This window comes from Cajanus cajan, chromosome 6, assembly GCF_000230855.2.
Source record: "Cajanus cajan strain Asha chromosome 6, NIPB_CcT2T_4, whole genome shotgun sequence".
NCBI lineage: Eukaryota > Viridiplantae > Streptophyta > Magnoliopsida > Fabales > Fabaceae > Cajanus > Cajanus cajan.
Window position 1 is genome coordinate 19,942,745 of NC_138522.1, and position 10,235 is coordinate 19,952,979.

A 10,235-nucleotide genomic window follows, 5' to 3' on the forward strand; every position below is an offset into this window, starting at 1 on the left:
TTGTTGAACCTATTTGTGTTAACATGTGTTGATTCGATTTTGTTTTGAACATATTCTTGTGCGGCTGAACCTAAATGTGCTTTGAGTGCTTTTTACTTGCATCTTTGAGTTCATATTTTCTATTAGTTCTAGCAAATTCTTAGAGTTAGGTTTCCATTATGTCTTCTTAAAAATTTTGTTAAAAAAATTGTCATCAACACTACTTGCTTCCTAAGTTCCTTGTTTTGGCCAAATCTTTTGTGTATTTTTAATCAAACAAAACAAAGAAAAACAGAGGTTCAAAGTGTACAAAAGGTTGAATAAAATCAAAGAACATGTGTGCATGAAATTTTTGAAAGAAATGTGCAAAAAAAATTTGTTGAATACAAGAAGTACACAAGTACTTGTGAACCTCTTGTCGTGAAATCTTCTTATAATTTTTTTTTCACATTGAATCCGAGACTTATATACATGTATAAAAGGCATTAAAATCTTGATTGTATAAAAAAAAAGTCGTGAAAAGAGATTGCAAAAGAAAAAAAAAAGCCAATAGGAGTGAAAAATCAAAGAATTCTTGCTCTCGGTTTCAATTAATTTTCCAGCAACATATACTCTTCATTAATTTTGTTTTGCATTTTCTAATCTTAGCTTTTTGGTTTGTAATCTATTCTAGATCCATTGATAGGAATCCTTTGAAGTGTTTGCCTTCTTTTGTGCCTTAATTCTAGTTTGTCTATTTTTGTTGGCAATCCTTCTAGTCTTATCTCATCTTGTTCTCCATTTGGTTTAGCTTTGTTTAATTGTGTTGTTTCAAATTTTATCTTTGTATTCCAGCTACTACTTGGTGTTTTGAATGCTTCTTTGAAGGATTGGAAGGCAAAGATACAAAGGTAGCATCTTAGGATGTTTGTGGAGGCCTAGGAGATTGATTTCTCTTAGTGTGAAAGACTTTTGAGGTAGAAAAACACCTTGAAGCCAATCACCATTAAGATTGCCTCAAAGAAGGAGTGAAACACTTGTGAGAAAGTTGCTGCAAGGATTGGAGGCTGAATTGGAATTGAAGGAACTAAAATTTTGAAGAACATTTTTGAAGGAAATTAGAAACGAAAATTACAGACAGAATTTTTTCGGTCACAAAATTTTCTCACTAAATCCGTCTCTAATTTGGTTTCTAATTGTGTGGCTGATTTTGTTTTGAAATTTTGGTGCAGCCACTTCATTTAATTCTATTGCAATTTTAATTTCATTTGTGTACAAGGCCATTGGGAGTGTCTTGAAGGTGTCTTCAGTACATCTTCATCTCTCCCTAGTGTTTTCAAATAGGGTAATTTCATTTTAGTGTTTGGTGGGAGTGGTCCTTGAAATCTCTTAGTGCTTCTCAAGCTCCCACATAGGTTTATTATTTTACACGTATAGTTTAAGTTTTCAGTCATTTAAGTTTTCTGAAAGTTAAGTTTTGATTGTACCTTTGCTATACGTGTTTAGTGGTGTTACCAAGGTTCCAAAGGCCAAAGTAACACCTAGGAACATTTAGCTAGGACACTTAGAAACTTGTTTGTTATTTTCTCTTTTGAAAATTTTTTGTGCAAGACAAGGGACAAGGGGGTTTAGTAATTTCTACTTGAAGAGGCTTGGTTATTAAGTGGCTCTTTGTAGCTCACCTCCCTCCATAGTTCAATTTGTGTACTTAGACCTCCAAGTGCTAAGTCTAGCACCAAAAATATTTATTTTCAAAAATATTTTTGTGTGAAAAATTCGTTTGTTTAAGAGGTATCATCATTTTGACTATAGTGGAAGTGATAACTCTCCAAAAAGTATTTCTCACCTTGCTAAAGAGCTTAAATCACTTAAACTATGGAAGAAGCAGGAAGCCATTTTGAAAAAGAAGGAAAAGATTGAAAGAGAGGCTCAATTTGCTATCCTAGAAGAAGAAATTAGACTTCTTAGATAAGAGGAAGAAAAATTGAGAGAAGAAATCAAAAGAAAGAGAAAGAGTAGAAGCACTTACTCACAATACTCTTCTCCTAATGAAAGCCTTAATATAGGTGACCATTATCAACCTACCCCTAGGAGGACTATTAAACCTAGGGAATCCAAGGTGGATCTCCCTCAATTTTTTGAAAAGGATAATGTGGAAACCTACCTTTGAAGTTAGCGACAAACACACAAAACGGGGGGTTGAATGTGTCTGAACGAAGGAGTTTTAAAAACGTTTCGCAAGGTGATAGTTTTTCGTCTAATGAGAATATTACTTCGAACACTTGAAACTATGCATGGTTGGCTCAAAAAAAGGTTTTTTAGTCTGATGGTTTATCGTCTGCTTGAGGTAGAGATTTCTTATAGGTAAAAATGTTTTTCTAAGTAATAAATTGAACAAATGTATTTTTCGTCTAAAAGAGGTTACTGTGAAAAGTATTTAATTAGTGAACGAAGTTTTCAATGATATAATAGTTAAATAAAATTTTGTCTGAAAGAAAATAAAGAGTGTATAGGGTTTTTATATTGGTTCACTCATCTTGAGCTACGCCCAGTCTCCTTCAACTGAAAGGTTCCACTAATCACAACGGATTACAAGTATTCTCAACCACTTCTGGTTCGTCAACTTCACTTGCTGACGCTAGTATTCTTAAACCACTTCTAGTTCCCTAAGTATTCTCAACCACTCCTGGTTCGTCAACTCCACTTGTCAATGCTAGTATTCTTAAACCACTTCTGGTTCCCCAAGTATTCTTTTTCTAGCCTCTTCAGGCTTTACAAAAAATAGATGTTTTGAGTGTGTATGCGACTCTCACAGAGAAGATAGTATGGTTTCTACACTCGCTAAGGTATTCAAACTTAGTTTTACAAGAATATGTGTTTATAGTGTGTATGTAACTCTCGCAAAGAGGATAGTATGGTTTCTACATTCACTAAGATAAGCTATCTTAGTTTTACACAGATATACAAGACTGTACAGAAGAGATGTAAGATTGTTTTTAATGTTTGCTTTTCACTTTGCTTCACTTCTTAATTCTTATCTTCTTAGGTCTTGATATTTATAGCATTGTGATGAATATGCCTTTTGTTTGAATTTGAATGTGTCTGTTGAGGCGGAGCTTTCCTTTGGTGCAGATAGCAGTTCGTTCATGGCTATGTAGATCTTTCATTTAATGCATTTGATCTTGCATTAAATGTTTGCTTGCCAAATCCGAGTTACGTGAAGTCCTTTGCATTGTTTGTTCTCTTTTATGTCTGACTTCAATCATGACCTAGGTATTTCTTTTCTCTTTCTGTTAGTGTAGCTGCAAAAGCGTTGTCTTTTTATAAAAATAGATGTACTTGCTCTGACACTCGCAGTTTTAACTTGCAAATTCACGCTCTTCTATTTTTTTTCTTCCTTTTCATATTTTTGATGCTTTTGTGTGCTTTTCTTATGATTGGAGACGATACATGATATTTCTCGTTATGAGTAGTGGACTTCAAACGCATGTTAATATACTTTGTTTGCATCTGAAAATTTGAGTCTCCGTCTAAGAGATAGTGATGGCATCCTTACTTGCATGAACTTGAGATGATGAGCAAGGAGGAGGACGCCTTCTCCAAGGATCAAGTTCTTCAAAGGTGGACCAAGGTTTTAGGGTGGATGATGATGGAATGGACGAAAATGGAGGTTGGGTAGACGGTGTTTGAGGAAATGCTTGAGAAGGGTACTCTAGGGTTGGCTCACTTCATGATGATGAAGGCCACTTCTAGGATTGTTTCTCTCAAGGTGGAGATGGGAGGGAGGTGGCCGAATTAGCCAAGGGTGACTAAGAAAAGATATAAAGGCACAAAAGGCTCTATTTATATTCAATATCCAAAGTATTTACAAGGTGTGCTGTCTAGGGTATTTATAGGAGTGGGAGGCATCTAGGGTTGCATTTAGGGTGCCAAATGCACTCCAAATGAAACCCAAATTAATCCTAGATTCAACTTGGTGGCCAAGTATGAAATATTTGGGTTTAGTTAGGCTACATCTAGGTGCATGATAAGACCATGCAACCTTTGCCCTCCACTTGGGCCTAAGCCTTTTTAAGTCCAAAAATAGGTCCAAACACCACGAAAAATGTGTCTAGCTCCCTAATTAAATACCTTAGCCCAAAATTAAAAACCTATGATCTAAAGCACCCCATAATACAAGGGTAAAATGGGAAATACAAAAGAAAATAAATCCTATGACTAAGATACTCCAAAATACAAGGGTAAAATAGGAAATTAAAGACAAGGGCAAAAATAGGAATAAAAATAAATGCTATAAAAACTTAAGAGCTAAGTCCCAAAAGTAGGCTTACTCCTCCTATGATTTTTCAACACTAACCCATTCCTCTTGCCTCCTTCAATATATCACTTCTTGGTCTTCTTGGCCTTAGTGTTATTCCATCAGATAGACTTTGAATTTTTCTTTCGTCTAGTCAACAATGTAGATGAAAGACTTTTAATTTTGTCTAGGATGCTTCGTTCTTAGATTATCCATCGTCTGATGGGCATGACACTTATAGTAGTCAAGAAGAGACTACTACCTCCTCTTCAAGTGAGAGTGAGGATGAAACAATAAAGCAAGAGTCTAATGTGGAGTTGGTTTATCCTTATGAAGGAGAACTTCTAATGATTAAGAGACTCCTTAACAATCAACCTAGTGGTACTCTATCATAAAGAGAGAACATTTTCATACAAGATGCAATGTTTCAAACAAAGCATGTTCTCTCATTGTAGATAGTGACTCATGGTGCAACTGTTGTAACACTGGGTTGGTTGAGAAGTTGTGTTTAATTACTATCCCACATCCTAAACCTTACCAACTACATTGGGTCAATGAGGATGGAGACATATTAGTTGACCAACAAGTGAAGGTCAAGTTTTCCATTCGGAAGTATGAAGACTAAGTTTTATGTGATGTAGTACCAATGGAAGCTTGTCATATTTTGTTAGGAAGACCTTGGCAATTTTGACAAGAAAACTATGCACAATGGTCTTATTAATGAAATCACTTTCACACATAAGGAAAAGAAATTTGTGTTTCATTTTCTCTCACCTCAACAAGTGGTTAAGGATCAAGCACAAATGAAACTCAAAAGAAAAGAAGAAAAAGAAAGAAAAAAAATCATTTCACTTAGGGAAGAGTAAGGAGGAAAATGTATCCTTTAAAGGACTTGTGAGTAAAGAGAATTTTTTTATCACTAAAAACCCTTTGAAAAATATTCTTTTCATTCATAAAGACCTTGACTCTTACCCTTATGTTGCCACTAGTCATGAAGTGGCGATTCAAAAACAAGCTCGTTTTTAAAAGAAAAAGGATCTCAACTTCAAGATTTAGTGAAGAAGAAGTGGACTTCACTTAGTCTCACTTCTTGTGCTACTTCCTTGGTGGTGCCCAAGGTAGATAATCCTCTTTTCTTTAGAACTCCTTCTATCGTAGTTTTTCTAATAAAGCACCTAATTCTTATATTATATTGTTTGATAGATACAACTTATAGTGTCTTATATTCTAAGTTTGATCTTAAGGGAAGTTCACATTCACTTGAACTTAATTTGACTACTTCCCTACAAGATAAACTTAGATTATATGAGTCTTTAAGACTTCTTTTGACACTTTCTTCTCATAACTATCTAGCAAATAATATACTCCAAAATTGTTTAGGAAGTTTTCTAGTAGTATTTTCCTTATTTTCTAGGAAATGCCTAGGTTACTACATAGTGTAGTTTAGGCAAGATGGTTTAGTTGTTAGGACTAATTTCTTAAGATGTTATAGTCTTAGTTTTAACATTCTTAGGTTTTAGTTACACGCCTACACTTTGCTTAGGAGAGGATCCTATCCATAACCTTAGAAGGTCTAGTGTCATTAATTTAAATTTCTCTGATAGGTTCTTTGGAAGGATTCGTTTTAGGGTATTCCTTTCACATTTGTTATTTGAATATGTCACCTCTCATGAATGATATTTTATAATTGTAGGTAATGATGGCTATCATGAAGATCCTCGAGATTTGAGGACAAATCTTTTTCAAGAGGGAGGGTATGACGGAATCATGTCAAGGCCAAGAAGACCAAAAGGTGATACATTGAAGGACCTAAGAGGTATGGGTTAGTCTTGAAGACCAAAGAAGGATTGTATATACATAGTAGTTACTTGTATAGGTTTATTTTGCCTTTGTATTTGTAAGGCACTTTCTTTCTTTTCTTATAGTGTCACAACTGAGATCGCAACAGGACGACGAAAATAAAATTTAGAAAACAATGAAGCCGCCACCAATGTTTATTTTTATGGAAAAAAAAATTAGAAAAAAACCACAAAATAAAAAATGGTCTATAGAAATCAAATTTTTGAGTTTTGGAGTCGATTACGTGCAAGGAAGATATTAGCACCTCACAACGTTCGTCCTAAGAAGATTACCTTTAATTAATTAAACAAATTATTTATAATTTATAAAAATAATTATCTCACCCTAGATTAATCAAAATTAACTATAACAATCAAAATGTATTTTATTTAATTATTACATTTATTTTGTAAAAATCAAAATTATTATATAAAAAAGATTAAAAAAAAATTGGCTCGACAAGATTTATTTCTTGCTCCTATGTATCTCCATATGCAACAGAGAATCAGAGTCACGTAGTTCTTTGTAAAAAATATTTGTGTGTTGATATTTTTTAAATAAATTTTATTTTTTTTAAATTTAGGATTATTGAACTGTCTCAACTCATTCACCCTAAAATATAAAATTTACTAAGGTGTATACCAAAGTCAACTCAATAAAATATTTAATTTTAATTATAATTATTGTTATAGGTATTATTATTACTATGGTATATATTTAAAATATTTTTGGTTGGATATTTTTATTAAATTTAGGATTCTTGAACTGTCTCAGCTCATTCACCCTAAAATATAAAATTGACTAAGGTGTATACCAAAGTCAACTCAATAAAATATTTAATTTTAATTATAATTATAGTTATAGATATTATTATTACTATGGTATATATTTAAAAGATTTTTGGTTGAATATTTTTATTTTGTAGAAAAAATTTAAAGATATCAAGTTGTCACAACTTGTATCTTAAATTTAAAGGTTAAAAAGATATCACATCTAATTAATCATTCCTCCAATAAAATCTTTGATATAATGACTTTAAATATTTATATTGAATATTTTAAGATAACAAATTGTCACAACTTGCAGCTTTAAGCTCTAGAATCAAGACAATGTTACATTCAAATAATCCTTTTTTAAAATGATAGATATTATTAATATAAATATTGATGAAGAATCTCATAGTTATTATTATTAATATTATTGATATTGTTATTATTACTATTATTATAATTACAATTATAATAACTACTACTACTATTATTATTATTATTAAAATAATAATTATTATTATTACTATTATCTAAGCATACTAAAATTATAAGAGAATCTATCAAAAACACACATATATATATATATATATATATATATATATATATATGGAGAAATAGTTTAATCAAATAATTATACTAATTTTCCAAAAATGTAAATAAATGCCAACAATAATCAAGATTACGAAACATGTTAATCTAACCATAACTTACAAATCTTAACCCAAAAAAATAGAAAAAGAGAAAAAAATCTGATTGTTATATATATATATATATATATTAATACATTAGTATACTAAATGGGCTTTGCCCACCTACTCAACAAAAGGATTAGAAAGATAAGAAGGGGCTTGGCCCACGTGCTTAACAAAAAGGATCAGAAAAATAAAAAGGGGCTTAGCCCACGTGCTTAACAAAGTAAAGGAACAGAAAAATAAAAACAAAAAAAATACGAGGAAGGGGCATTAGGGTTGTTGCTATTACAACTTATCTCGCATAACACAAAGGGAAGATGAGCGGCGCAAGAGTTCACGAAGAGAAACACCACGATTTGGGTTGTTGCACGCGCGGCTCCGCTTTGTTGACGCAAGGAAGAAGACCCACATCATCGCAGAGTCGCGGCTGAGGTTGATGCCCATGCGGAGGGGACTGGGAAGGTGGCGAAAATGAGGAGACAAAGAGGGAGAGAACAGGGAGAAGGGGGTTTCACCATTGTCGGAACTCGCCTCCGACAGTGGCTCACAACAGTGTTTACGACGATTTGGTCAGTGTAGCGGCTCGTTTATGTAATAAGGAAGTGAGGGAGAAGACGAAAGTGAGCAACATCACTACCGGAAATCGTTTCCGGTGTTCATGGAAACTGATGGAGTCCCTCCTTCCATTGTTGATGATAGTGTGTTGAAGGGAGACACCTTGCCTATGATCTAGGCTCACCAAAGGTTAGGCAAAGGATAGTTTATGGTGGACAAAAGTGATAGGCGTGAAATGGGTTTAGGGTGGCGGAAGTGTTTGGGTTATGGTGTAGGATTGCTCAAGGTTGGCTCACTCCAAGTGTAGGTGGAGGCCACTCTAGGTTTCCTACTCTCCAAGGGGGGAGATAGGAGGAGGTTAGACGAATCAAACCTAGTGACTAAGGAAGAGATGTTGAGGCATGAAATGCTCACTCAAAATCTATATAATCCAAAGTATTTACAAGGTGTAGTGCATTGAGTATTTATATGAGGGGAGACATCTAGGGTTGCATTTGGAGTAGGCAAATGCACTCCAAATTAAATGCAAATGAACCCTAGATGCAACTTGGTGGCCAAGGATGAAATCTTTGAGTTTAGATTGGCTATATCTAGGTGCATGATAAGACCATGCAACCTTTGCCCTCCACTTGGGCCTAAGCCTTTCTAACACCAAAAATAGATCTAATGACACCAAAAACATGCGTCACCCTCTAATTAACACCCTAGCCCAAAATTAAAAACCCTAATCATCTAGAGCACCCCATAATACAAGGGTAAAATTGGAAAATAAAAAACCCTATACTAATGAGGCTTAGGAGAGCACTAATACTCTATGATCATGAGGAGAGTGTCCCTTGGTGTGTGAACTCCCTCCTCCTCTTTAACTCCTAGTCATGGACCTAGTGATGAGGCCCACATGTGTCTTCAAGGATGGTCCTCCATCAGGAACCGACTCTTTTGGCGCATTGGTACGGATTAGTCTTCTCTTTTATTCTTTATTACTATCTTTTCCTATTAGAACTGATTTTTTATTTGTTAAATGCTTTGTTGAGATTTGAGAATGGGGGTTTTAGTTTCATGGTAAAAGATTCACTAAAAAAAATAAAATTATTTTAATGATTAGAAATTAATTTGCATTCTATATCATGACAACAACATCATACTAAATAAAATCGGAGAGAGTAATTGATACCTGCACTGCTTTAGCCTCTTCTTTTTCCTTTTGCTTGAGTTCTCCCTATTTGAAATTTGGTTATTATCCTTGGTTCTCTCTGTTTTCCTCCGAAAAAATTTGTTCATGTTATGTTAGAATATTTATAGACTCACTATCGTTTTAATTGTTCTTTGGCAGTTGGTGCCAAGTTCATGCTTTTGGAAGCATATATGGCAGAAGCATGCTCTTAGGGACATGTTGGTGTCTATGGTAGAGAAGCTCAACAAACTTGTTGGAAGAGAATTAAGGGCAACAAAAAAGTGTAGGATGGCAGAGATTTTGGTACAGAGGAAGATATTGTTTCCTTCTTCCTTTGTCTTTTTCTGATTTTCTTTTATTATTATTATTGTATATATTTTTATTTAAGTTAAAATCTGATTTGTAAATTACTTGTTATTAAATCATTAATTTGGAAATTTTGAGAAAAAAATTAGTAAAAGGATTAGTGGAATAAAATTGGTGTTTACATATAAGATATTCCTTTTAGATTTTAGGGTATGTTACTTGGAGACTTTTGCTCCATTTGACCTTGTATTAAGGGTTATTGATTTTCATATTTTTAGTAGTAGAAGTGGGGTGACAAATAGTAAGGTGTGTAAGTGCAACTAGTAATTCGGCCAAAAGTGGACTTAGGCTAAATTTTACATATTGGGCTTGTGTTCCTCTATTTTTTTTCTAAGGAATTGATTTAGCTAGGTCTCACCATCATTTGGTGAAACTAACTAAACCAATTCCAAGATTTTTGGATTTAGAGAAGTGAAGGAAAGCACCAAGGCCGCCTAGCTCACTTCCTTTGGCCAAATTTCTTAGTTTCTCTTACACACTTGGGAAGCTTGTGCTACAAGCTTCTAACTTAGCTTGTTTCCCAAGCTTCTAAGTTAGAAGCTTGCTCCACAAGCTTCCTAAACTAACTAGGCCGATTAAGTTTG

General features: G+C 33.8%; 1 long non-coding RNA gene across 1 annotated transcript; it reads left to right on the forward strand.

Annotated features, from left to right (window-relative positions):
• Positions 1-7,604: 7,604 nt before the first annotated feature.
• Positions 7,605-9,762, forward strand: LOC145958996 (uncharacterized). The gene is made up of 2 exons (XR_014434594.1): positions 7,605-9,061; positions 9,445-9,762. It is a non-coding gene; the product is annotated as an uncharacterized LOC145958996 (long non-coding RNA).
• The last annotated feature ends 473 nt before the right edge of the window (positions 9,763-10,235 follow it).